The sequence below is a fragment of the Penaeus chinensis genome, chromosome 9, assembly GCF_019202785.1.
Source record: "Penaeus chinensis breed Huanghai No. 1 chromosome 9, ASM1920278v2, whole genome shotgun sequence".
In the NCBI taxonomy this organism is placed as follows: domain Eukaryota; kingdom Metazoa; phylum Arthropoda; class Malacostraca; order Decapoda; family Penaeidae; genus Penaeus; species Penaeus chinensis.
This window is the reverse complement of record NC_061827.1, coordinates 36,757,135-36,769,634: the sequence shown is the minus strand read 5'-3', so window position 1 is coordinate 36,769,634 and position 12,500 is coordinate 36,757,135. Positions and strand designations below refer to the sequence as shown.

The 12,500-nt window shown below is 40.3% G+C and overlaps 2 protein-coding genes across 4 annotated transcripts in view; both read left to right on the top strand.

The window, feature by feature from the left end:
* Positions 1–1,214, top strand: part of LOC125028764 (PRA1 family protein 2-like) — a 15,018-nt gene extending 13,804 nt beyond the window's left edge. The window contains exon 5 of the mRNA XM_047618246.1: positions 1–1,214. This exon is cut by the window's left edge and continues 2,532 nt beyond it. The gene's annotated coding sequence lies outside the window, so the exon portion shown is untranslated.
* Positions 1,215–11,726: 10,512 nt separating this feature from the next.
* Positions 11,727–12,500, top strand: part of LOC125028867 — an 8,243-nt gene continuing 7,469 nt past the window's right edge. For 2 of the 3 annotated variants that reach the window (XM_047618427.1, XM_047618425.1), the window contains exon 1: positions 11,727–11,876. The gene's annotated coding sequence lies outside the window, so the exon portion shown is untranslated. The remainder of the gene's footprint in view (positions 11,877–12,500) is intronic. The other variant, XM_047618426.1, reaches the window with a different exon arrangement.

Genomic DNA, 12,500 nt, shown 5'->3' with positions numbered 1-12,500 from the left:
TTGTCTATGATATATAGTGTGTGTGGGGTGGGGTAGGGGTTTGAATCATTATTTTATCCTCTGGAACTTTTGACTATTTAATACTCACCTTTTGTAACAGTCGTTAATAGAGTGGTGGAGGCTACATATATGGATATAGATTTCATGTAATTGAAGGTTGTAACAGGTATATTTAACCCAATGCCGACGGGTGGTTTCCCAATACGCAATTCCTCTCTCCTGGGTTGTATTCATGGTGACCCGGTCCCTGTTGCCGGCATAACCATAGATGCCCCCGGAAAACAGGATTGGTGCATCGTGGCATGTATGCACATGCATGCCACCTGGAATATAGTCCAGGCATGCCATGTCATGTATGTACATGCACCTGGTGGCTAAAGGTTAAAGTAATGTATTCCATAGTTTTTTTTTTTTTTTTTTTTTTATCATGCTATTGAATAGAAATCTAAGACTGCCAGTTAAGTATTGTTTACCAGTTTTACTTTAGAAGTATAATAGACACCATAATTGTCATATTTCCATTTAAAACAACTAGACCAAATCTTTGCAAAAGTACCACTGAACATTTGCATATGACATCTCAAATTGTAGCATTAATATCTCAAATAATTTCCAATCTGTGCAGTATTATGAGGTTACAGTTGCATTAACTTAGAGTTTATGCTTGTTTTTCTTCTCATTTTTCTTCTATTTATCTTATTCGGTAGACTTTTAGAATACCTGTTATTTATGGGAAGCTGTTGTTTGCTTCATATAGTCTTCAGTAAGCAACCACAAGACATTCAGACTTTAATGTTGTAGAAAACAGAAAAAATGGGAAAGACAGTGCTGTCTTCTATCTAAGATTATGAAAGTTGATCTGAAGTGTTTAATTTATTGATTTTAAAAGATGGTCCACAGTACATTTAGTAGATGCTATATAGGATACCCATGGTATTGTAGGGATAATTCACCAAGTAAACTTAGGGTGATTTCAACTGAACTACAGAATGTCATGAACTAGTTAAAGAAAAGTAAGGAAAGAAAAGTGTCTATATTTTTAAGTGGTACTTAAGGTTTTCCTCCATTGTGATTTAAATTGGCCTTTTTGAGAGTTTTGTAGTGCAGTGATTTTGGAAAAGGGATTTATGTACATGTCCTTTTCACTATGGTTATCATATTTTTTTGCGGAAGTCTGTAAGTTCCTGGATAAATAAATAGGTTAAAATAATGTTTATGAATCTTTTATTTTGATCCTTTATAAAACATCCCTTACACTTAATGGTTAATTAATATAAAATCTTACAAATCACATTGTCTAGATTCAATGTTGTTAAAGATGGTTTTATTTAACTGTTATTTTGCTGTAAAAAAGAATACCATGTTGTTGATAAGATAGAATTGCCTTTTGTTTTATGCCTTGTATAATATTTAGCAACATATTATAATAAAAGCTTTATATTACTAAATATTACCTGACTCTCATTAAACTTTCAACTGTTGCCTTAACATATATAGATTTCTGTATTCATACATGGCAGTGTTTGCTGAAACCACACAAGAATTTTCATGCTAGTCATTATTGTAGAAAGGGCCTTCAACATTGCTCAAGGCAGTGTCAGTGACCAGCACCTTTCATGAGTGTTGCAGTATGCCCTTCTTATTTGAACTCATTCAAGTGATTGAGAAATACTATATGTATAGCTTTAAAATGCAGAATGTAATTTTGTGACCTGTGAGTTCAGGTAAAGAGGGGAATATTTCATGTAGTATCTATACTTTACAAGGAGCTATTAAGCCTTTGTTTACACATAGGTGGTTCTACAAATGCTTAAGGAGTTGATTAGTAGGCCTACCTGACCTCAGCTGATTTATCTAAAATTTTGGGGGACTTTTTTCTCTCTCTCTCTCTCTCTATTGCTACTGATATCATTATTATTATTGTTATTGTTATTATTATCAATATCAGTATTGCTATTGTTGACATTGATTATTAGAATGGTTAAAACCTGCTAAAAAAAATCAAGGATAAAAGTCAACAGCTGAGACCAGGTAGGCCTAGTAATTGACTCCTCTTTGATTCAGCAGTTGTGGACCACTCTGAGTACACAAAATGAGTAACCTAAAATCACAGACATAATGTGTATGTATACATATCCTCCCAGTATCAACAGGTTAATTGGTAAAATGACAGTGTGAATATTAATATGCATGAAGTGGATATGAAATAGATTTTTATAACATGAAAGAAAAAATGTATATAATTAGATCAAAAGAAGCAACTTGACTTACAGAGTCAGACATGGGCATGGTATTCCCTTGGTTAATTGCCTAGCCCTTAACCCTCATGGGAACCCTGGGGGGTAGACCATTTTCTCTCCCCATTTATTTCAGGCTCACCATGGCATAGTGAAGATGTTTTACCCTTCTTAGGGGCATTTAGGCTAGCCCTTTCATCAACAAGCCAATCTTAATTTGATTTTACTGGTTTCCTGACCCCTGCCTCTCCTTTGACCATGGCTCCAACCACGGATACTAATACCCCTCCTCAATGTTTGCTGTCAACTCTATCCATTCTGAGTGATCCACCCAGGTCATTACTCAACTTTCAGAATACACTCTTCTCTCCCAATATCCTCCACTCCATCTTCTACTGCACAGTCTTCTTCATTGTCTACCCCCACCCTCCTTATTATTACTCTTCATCCTTACTGTCCTCCTCCCAGCAGTACTACCTCTCTCCATACCACCCTATCTTCCTCCTGGCCTTGTCCTTCTACTGCTTCCACTTCCATCTTTTGAGTACCCTTTTTGGCCCAGGTGGAATCAGTTCTTTGTGATTACCCCCTATAGCCTAGTACTCTGACAATACCCTTCTTTTTCAACAATGTCTCCAAAATCAAGTAGGTAAAGTTTCCTTTCAGTCATCCCAATCCTTCACATCTTGTCACAGTTACATCTGAGTCCCAAACTCGTGCAATATCTACCCACACTGACCTTACTGGCAAATCTATTCCTGCCTAACCTCACTCCTCCCTTAATACTTGTACTGGAACTGTTCCGTCTCTTTGACTGATTGTCCTGTCTACAAGAAGGACTGGTCAGGCTGAAAACTACTTGCTCGCATACCTCGCTGACTACAATGTAGTGGCATAAGTCCTATATCAATATTGCCAAGATTACCTTCCATAGACATGACCTCGCCCATGAAGTTTATATTGGTGGAGTTTCCTGCCTTGTCCAACCATATCAACAACTTCCCTGTCAATGTCAGAAATGTTGGCATTTTGGCCACCCATCCAAACACTGTCATTCTACAACTGCTGCCCTCTATTTGCCCAACCTGTTCATGGCCATTCAAATTGCCCTGCTCAGGCATGCACGTGCCTAAGCAGAGGTGGAGCCTATAATATATTTTATAGGAGCTGCCCTGTATACAAGCTCAAATCTGAGGTAGCAGTTCTCAGATTCAAACTAGGCCTCACTCTACACGAGGCTGGACAGGAAGCACACCAACGAGGTTTTTCTCTTTCTGCTTTTCCCAAAACTACTCCCCTCCCATCTTCTCATAAAGTCTCAGCATCTCCCTCAGTATCTCTTCCCTCAACCCGAACCAACTTTTCTCAACCACCTCTTTCCCCTAGTCTAATTCCTTTTCCACTCTAAATCCTGATGCTCCAATTTCTACCACTTCCCCAGTGCCTACCACGCCCCCTCCTCCTTCTCACTCTACCAGTAGCACCAGACAATAAAAACATTCCACTCCATCTTCTACCACATCCTCTTCTACACCCACCTCTCCCCCTACTCCTCAGACATCTATTCCCTCTTCTCCTCCATATAAGAAAACCTTGTTTCTCAGACCTCCCCAACCCAAATCCCCTCCAGAAACTCTTGAAGACATCCAAAAGTTCATAAACATGACTCAAGAGAATGATCCACTTCCTCATCCACCCTGCAATCCTTTTACTCGCTCTACATTTAAAGTATCTGCCGATATCCATCCTCCTCCACCTCAAGTTCCCACTCACCCAGAAAACACCCTATCCTCTCCTCCTCCATGTGTATCATTATTCCCTCTATCTTCCCCATTATCCTTAACACCCCCACCTAGATGCTCACGTGATTCCCTTATGTCACAATAATGTCCTTCTCCAGATCCCTCCCCTCCTGATCTTTTTTACCACCTTCCCCTGTTCCCTCATTTCATTCTCTGGATTATTCTCCTACTTCTACAACATAATAGATCTTTTGCAGTTTTCCTCATACAGTGTTGCTCTCCCTTCTTCTGTCACATACTCTCCATTTGATCTGATTGCCCTATACCTTTAACCCCATCCCCTTTTATAAATCCCCAATGTATTCCTTTTGCTCCCCCTCTATACCTTTTTCCCCTTTGACACCTAACACATCGTAGCCTGATCATTAACTCCTTTCCACTCTTTTTGACACAATACTTTACCATAGTGCTATATGACCTTTGATATCTAGCATATTTATTTCTTCTAGCCATTAACATTAACCATTATATCAACACTAGCACAGAAACTCTTAAAAGATTTCTTCATTCTTCTTTCTTTTGTCTTCTGTTCCAAGTTTTTTTTTTTTTTCTTGGATTACTATTTCTGAGAAATCATGGACCATTCACCAAACTGGAAAATAAACAATTTTAAAAATATGCAATATCAGGAAATATTTGGTAATTTCACAACCATCTTACAAAGATTGCACTGAAAGTACTATCAAGTTGGCACTCACATAATATCATTTTGAAATACAAAATCATATTGTACTATCGTAATATTAGAAACACAATGCTGAATATTATTTAATAACTCCATCCCTACCCATCACTGTTACCATTAATTTGTATATGAACCTTTTTTTTTTTTTTTTTTTTTTTTTTTTTTTTTTTTTTTTTAAGGGTGAAATGTCTCTGTACATAGATGGCTCTGCAAGTGCTTACCCACAAAGGAGTCAATTAGTAGACTGGGACCTTACCTGATTTCACCTTTTTTTTGAATTGGCGGGAAAGACTTATTTTTTGCTAGTGTTATAAATATCGATGGTGTCATTTTTATTCACACACTCGTGTACGAGACTTTGACCAGCTCGGACCTCTCTCTTTTCAGACGCAGCAGCAATAGACCCAAGCCTTGTGCCACAGGAGCTACCCTGGTGTCCGGGGCCTCTCGTCTCGCTCGGCGCTATTGCTTCTGAGTTTATAACGTAATTTACTTAGAGTAAATCTGATTTTTTCAGCATTTTGTGCTTTGCCTGCACCTTCAGTGCATTGATTTTGCAGGTCACACGAGACTACAGTAGGCGTAGTCAGCACCCCACCTCAGACCCGCAGCTCTCTTCTACACCAGGGCAGCCCTTACGGGCTTTGACCCCTGGGTAGGGAGGCCCAGTAGTCTGGGGCGTCCTTTGGGCGCACTTTCTCTTTATTCTGAATTCTCTTCCTCTCTTCATGTGACTTCCCTGAGCCTACCGGAGTACCCTTGTGGGCTCCCGTATTCGCTTGGGGGGTGGGCATCGAATTACCGCCCTTCGCACTAGGCAAGTTCGGCGGTAAGGAGGTGTCTTCCACATAACTCGATCCCTCTGTGGTACTGGAGAACGCAACCAGGCTTCCACTGGGGGGGGTAGAGGACGGAAACTGCCACACTCTTCTCTTAGCTATTGCTGTTAGGTTGTTCAACGATAGTTAAGGGTTAACTGGTCCCTTCAGGACAACGGGCACGGGCCCAGGGGTCGGACTCGGTCCGATACCCAGCATGATTGATCCCGCGGCTAACAACCCTCCTCCTCCTCAAGGAGGGGGGACGACCCATGACTCGCCTACGACCAATACGACCTTGAACAACGGAACCCCTACTGCTGACAAACGTGAACGACGATTCTTTTCCATCCCTCCACAGAATGCAAGGTATCTGACTGTCAAATGCGTGAATGAAAATCAATCGCTTTTGAATGTGAGCCCCTTCATCATCAAGAAGGTCCTTGATGGTCAAGTGGACGGCGATTTTGATTTTGTCAAGAAATTGCGAGATGGTAGCCTCCTTGTAAAAGTGCAATTCAACTCCCAGATTAAGGACTTGCTTAAACTGACGCAGATTCATGATTTGAAGGTCAACGTAACTATCCCCATTGGCCCCAATACCTGCAAGGGAGTAATCTTTAGCAGGGATTTGAGGACAATGGAGGAGAGTGAAATTCTGGAAAATATGAAGGACCAAAGCGTAGTGGACGTGAACTGCATGACCAAGAAAGACGGGAATGTGCGAACAAAAACCGGATTGTGCTTTTTGACTTTTGCTTCGAGTAAAATTCCTGAGTATGTCACGGTTGGATATGAACGTGTCCAAGTGCAACCTTACATTCAAAAACCTATGCGCTGTAATAGATGCCAAAAATTTGGACACACCTCATTACGATGCAATGACAAAGATACTAGTAAATTTACTTGTGGTAAATGTGCTGGAGAACATGACACTGCTGTATGTACTGAGAAAACGCTCAAGTGTGCTAACTGTGGAGGTCCCCATCAATCTGGCTCTGCCGAGTGCAGCAGCTTGAAGAAGGAGACTGAAATATTAGCATACATGAGAGGACATGATGTTAGTTACCGTGAAGCCAAGAGGAAAGTTGAAGGTTTGACCAGCAAACCCAATACTTCCTACGCTTCAGCAGCAACTAACAACACTTCCAGTGCAAACGGCATCAGTCGGGAACTTGCAGCTAAGGATAAAGAAATTGCTGAATTAAAGGAAACGGTCAAGGAATTAATGAGTCAAATCAAAGAATTGAAAGATACAATTCAACAAATTGCTGAATCAACCCAGCAAAAGCAGCAGCATCATAAGGAGGATGATACCAAAACACAGTCTGGATCGCACCTTCTCGTCCAGGCGGCTCCTGCTAGGACTTCGTCTGGTGTTTGGTCTGCTTCTCGAAGTAGATCATCCTCCACCGGGCGTCTCCCTGGCAGCGAGACGCAGGACATGGAGGCTACTGTCTCCAAAAATACCCATGGAAGGCCCCTGGGTAGCGAGGGAGAGGAGGACGAACCTCCCTCCCAGAAAAAGAAAATTAAAACTGGCGGACAAGGCACTTCCAAACCCCATAACACGTAATCATCGCGTTAACCATTATACAATGGAACTGTCGAAGTATTAGATCTAAAGTAAATGACCTCAGATTATTAGCCTCGTCCTATGCTCCCGATATTATAGTCTTACAAGAAACACACTTAAACAACCTCGTCTGTGACGAGGTCGTAACACTCAGAAACTACCATTTGTGTCGGAAGGATCGAGAGGGTAGGGGTGGAGGCGGTGTCGCCATGTACATCCACCAAAGCCTCCCTTTTACAGAAGTGATTATTGATTCTACTTTGGAGGTTGTCGCATGCAAAGTAAAAATCAACAACACGTATCTGGCTACATGTTCGGTTTATTGTCCCCCTGATAAAGTGGTAATTTATGATGAGCTATTTGCTCTTCAGGATAGTCTGCCACAAAATAAAGTAATTTTAGGTGATTTTAATGCTCATCATACATTATGGGGTTCCCTGCGGGCGGATGGTAGAGGTGAGCAAGTAGTTAAGCTGATTAACGATTCTGATTTAGTCCTTCTGAACGATGGTAGCCCAACACGGGTAGACGATAATACCGGGAATTTGAGCTTTATAGACTTATCACTGGTCTCATCATCAGTAGCAGCCAAGTGCCTGTGGCACACCATTGACGACTCGTTGGGAAGCGATCATCTTCCTATTTTGATTAAATATTCATGCGACACAGCAAGAACGCCTTCAGCGCCTAAATTTAACGTAAAAAGAGCAGACTGGGTCGCCTTCACAAGGAGCGTCAAGCTCGAACTTGTTGGAGAAACCATTGATGATAAAGTAAATAATATTCAGAATTCGATTTTAGAAGCAGCCTTGCTATCCATTCCTAAAACTTCGACAGATAGCGTTAAGCATAGAGTTCCATGGTGGACACCAGGTTGCCGCAGGGCGCTGTGCCGACGCAATAAGGCCTACAGGCTTTTCCAAAATAACATCACTAATGAGAACTTTTGCAATTACAAACAAGCAAGAGCTAGGGCTCGTAGAGTAATTAAACAAGCTAAAAGAGACTCCTGGCGTAGCTTTGTCTCTACAATAAACAGTAATACAAAAATATCAGAGGTTTGGTCCACTGTCAAAAAAAATAATAAAAACAAAACATCCTGCAAAATTAAAAACATCATCCACGAGGGAACAAATTTCGATTCACCAAAAGACATTGCTAATGTACTCGCCAGGCAGTTCTCTTATACAAGCAGCTCAGCAAACTACCATCCTGCTTTCCTACCCACCAAGGAAGCCGCTGAGCTGCAGCCTATTCACTTTGCCACAGGAGATGACTTTGATTATAATAAAGACCTAACAATGAATGAGCTTGTCCGAGCCCTAGAAGCCTGTAGAGGAACATCCCCGGGCCCCGATGAGATTCGATATGAGATGATGAAGCATCTTAATCATGATGACATGATTAAGTTGCTAGAAGTGTACAATGAAATTTGGAAAAGCCACACTTTTCCAAACTCATGGCACTTCGCCCACATCATTCCTGTATTGAAAGGAGGGGGTAATCCCAGAACTGCCATCTCCTACCGACCAATTGCGTTGACAAGTTGCTTATGCAAGGTCATGGAACGAATTGTTAATAGTAGGCTATTGCATTTTTTAAATAGCAGTAATTTACTAGTTGACGAGCAGTGCGGCTTCCGAAAGGGACGCCAAACTCTCGATCAACTAGTAAAGCTGGACAGTCATATTCAAGAGGCAATTGCCAAAAAAGATTTTTTGATTTCAGTATTTTTAGATATAGAAAAAGCCTACGACATGACATGGCGATATAGCCTACTCAGAAAACTTTATGCTTTCGGATTACGTGGAAACTTGCCTTGTTTTATTCAAAATTTCATTTCTGACAGAACTTTTTCTGTCAAGTTATTTGCCGACTATGTCACTTTTTCGGACATTTTTGTCCAGGCAAACGGGGTCCCACAAGGAAGTGTCTTGTCGCCAACATTATTTCTATGTATGATTAATGACATCCTACCAGCTCCCCCTCGAAATCTTAAATACTCACTGTACGCCGATGATTGTGCATTGTGGCATTCCAGCAACAATGCAGAGTTCTCGGCAAATCGTATCCAACTCGCATTGGATATGATTCATAACTGGGGCCTCCAGTGGGGTTTTAAGTTTTCCATTAGAAAGAGTATTGGGGTAATTTTTTCACATAGAAAGATACCAAATATCAGACTAACTTTAGATAACCACCCAATACCCATTCAAAATTCTGCAAGATTTCTTGGTCTACTCTTTGATTGTAGACTTAATTGGAAAGACCACATTGGTCAGTTAAAGAATAAATGTCAAAAAGCACTAAATTTATTAAAGTGCATTGCTGGTAATAAATGGGGAGCTGATAGGAAGTCTTTGCTAATGATATATAAAGCCCTGGTTAGGTCTAAAGTAGATTATGGGTCAATCGTGTATGATTCGGCATCGAAAACAAGTTTGAAAGGATTGGATGCTGTGCAGAATGCCTGTTTACGTGTGTGTCTTGGAGCCCTGAAGTGCACTCGGATCGAGCGTCTTGAGGTGGAGTCAGGAGTACCTCCCCTCCGACTCAGACGCGGCCAATTAGCCCTGACCTATGCCGCTAAGGTGGCTCGATACCCGAGACATCCCAATGGCAATGGAGGCATTAGGCCCTTTGCCACAAGACTCCACGACCTCGTCGAGAAAGTCGGTATAGATCTCTCTACTATTGATACCCTGGTTCAGTCAAACATAGCGCCATGGGAAACACCCAATTTTTCCATCATGGAAGCTTGGCTTCCATCAGCTAAGGCCATGGCGCCGGAGGGTGAGGTACGCCAGCGGTTTAGAGAGATCCTTATTAAGCATTTATCCTTTTTTCATATATATACCGACGGCTCCAAGACAAATGAGGGTGTGGGTGCGGGTGTATGGTCGACTGAATGTGAACTAAAGTTTAGACTGCCGAATCATACATCGATTTTTCTCGCTGAACTTTTTGCCATTGATAAAGCCATTGATTTTGCACTATCGACGACCCACGATAGAATAGTTATTTTTTCAGATTCATTAAGTTCACTTAAAGCTATTAAATCCTTAGAAACCACTAAAAATGAATTGCTGGGTAATATCATTCGTAAGTTACACGGTGCCAATAAATCAATCAAGCTAATATGGGTACCAGGCCACTCTGGTATCCATGGCAATGAACAGGCTGACAAATTAGCCGGGTCAACTGACGATTTGGACATTACCATAATTCGTACAGATCTCAGGTGTTTTGTGTCTCTTATAAAAGCAAAAATACATCTCCTGTGGCAAAGTGAGTGGACCAACCTCCAACTCACCAACAAAATCAAGCCGATAATAGAGCCGTGGGACACATCCCACAGAAGAGATAGAAGAGAGGAGGTGGTGTTGGCCCGCCTTAGGGTCAACGCAACAAGATTAACACACCTCACTCCCTACATTGAGAAGACCTTCCCTCCACAGTGTCCTGACTGCAACACCAACCTCACTATAAGACACATATTAACAACTTGCCAAAAATACAATAACAATAGAAGAAACCTTAAAAACTACTTTCAAATTAAAAATAAAGAATTTACAATAGCAAATATCTTATCAGACAATGAAAACATAATCAGTAAAGTAATTGCTTTTTTAAGGGAGACAAAACTTTATGACCTTATATAGATTGATAGAATAAATAGGATCCATTGGATTAATAACCTTGGCAATATGCCGCTGGTTGATAGCCAAGAAATCCAACAAAAAAAAAAAAAATTATTATAAACATTACAATCACTATAATGTTACAAAAACTAGTAACAGCAAAATAAGAGAACGTAAAATATTTTCGTAAATCAATGCAAGGGTGAACGGCGAGACAGGCAGTAGTCATAACTGGCTCACTGGTGACTTAATACAAGTTTTAACACATAGATAGCTACCTATCTATGTATTACAACAATTAGACAAGTAAACTCACAGTGGACATGGCACATACGTACATGCCATGCCCGTCGGCAATTGGTTAAGATACCATCTAGTATATATCTTAATAATTTATAGTTATTTATTGTGATAAAGTAATAATATGCCACTTAATTGAGTGAAAACTATGCTCTCGAGGTGAACAAACTCTACTTGTAGGGGACACACCAAAATTTACAGATAACTAAAAATCTTAAATTGATGCAAGCAGCGCCCACCAATCTACATTCCAAACAAGGAAAAATGAGTGGGAAAAATAAGTTCCCTGTAACAAATCGAATCTGAGAGGCTGATCATAAAAAAAATGATGTATTTTAATCGATACCAAATCAAAGGTGCTACATATACTTTGACACAAAAGGTTAGGTATATGAAAAAACATCCTAATTTGCAGATATTCATCATTCATGATATACAATTTCCGGAAAAATAAAACAATATTAAAGCATCTATTACGAAAAAAGTACCTAGATAAAACATAATTTAAACCTTATGTCCCAAATGATTTACGAAAAGAGTAGATAAACAACTAAAACTTAGCCTTATGTCCCCGATGATTTTGAATAGAACCTCAACCCTATTTTTAAAAGTTACCCTTTCAGAATTTCCATTCCCATTTTCTACGACGACCACTACGACGACCACTACGACGACCTCCCGTTTGTTTCCGCAACCGCTCGAGCCGCGTAAACGAAAACAGGTGGTCCGTATTCAAGGGTTTCGTCCTCAATGTATGGTTATTCGTCTCTGAAGGAATATTATCAATAGGATATCAAGGGTTAAACGGCTCTTTAAGGTAAGTTAACTTCATTGTTGTATGAGAGATATTTATGGTGGAGGATGTAATTGGTTGTTAGAGTGTAATATGAAGAGTGAAAGGCAAGATTTATAGTGTACATATTTTAGTATTTGTCCGTTATAATTAGTTGATTTTGCATGTCATGGCACTCTAACAATTGTCAAGACTAAAGTGTCATTACACAGTTCTAAAATGTGATTGGAGAGCAATCAATTAAAAAAATAATTAATTATGTGTCAAGAGGATATATGCTGATGAAAATATGTAACGAATTTAGTCTGACGATTTGACATCAGTATGATCATAAACTAAGGTATCTAATTTGTCCTTTAATTTCTGTAGAGTTGCTATAATTGTATTGTGTTTGTGGTAAGGGTCCATCCTGCTGCATGTAAATGTGGTATTCTTTGTAATCTTGTTTGAGGGTTGGGAGGTACCAGCCCCCTACATTAGATGTATGAATGTATGATATATGCTCATTGTACAAACACAGTGCCTGGAAGAGCCTGATGCTGCATCTTTCCTACTCTCTATCCCTCCGTAAGTAGGTGGTAGGTTCTTTGTCGTCCAGGGTTGGGTTTGGAAGGTGGTCCTCTTCCATAGCCATAGGAGAGGTGTGCT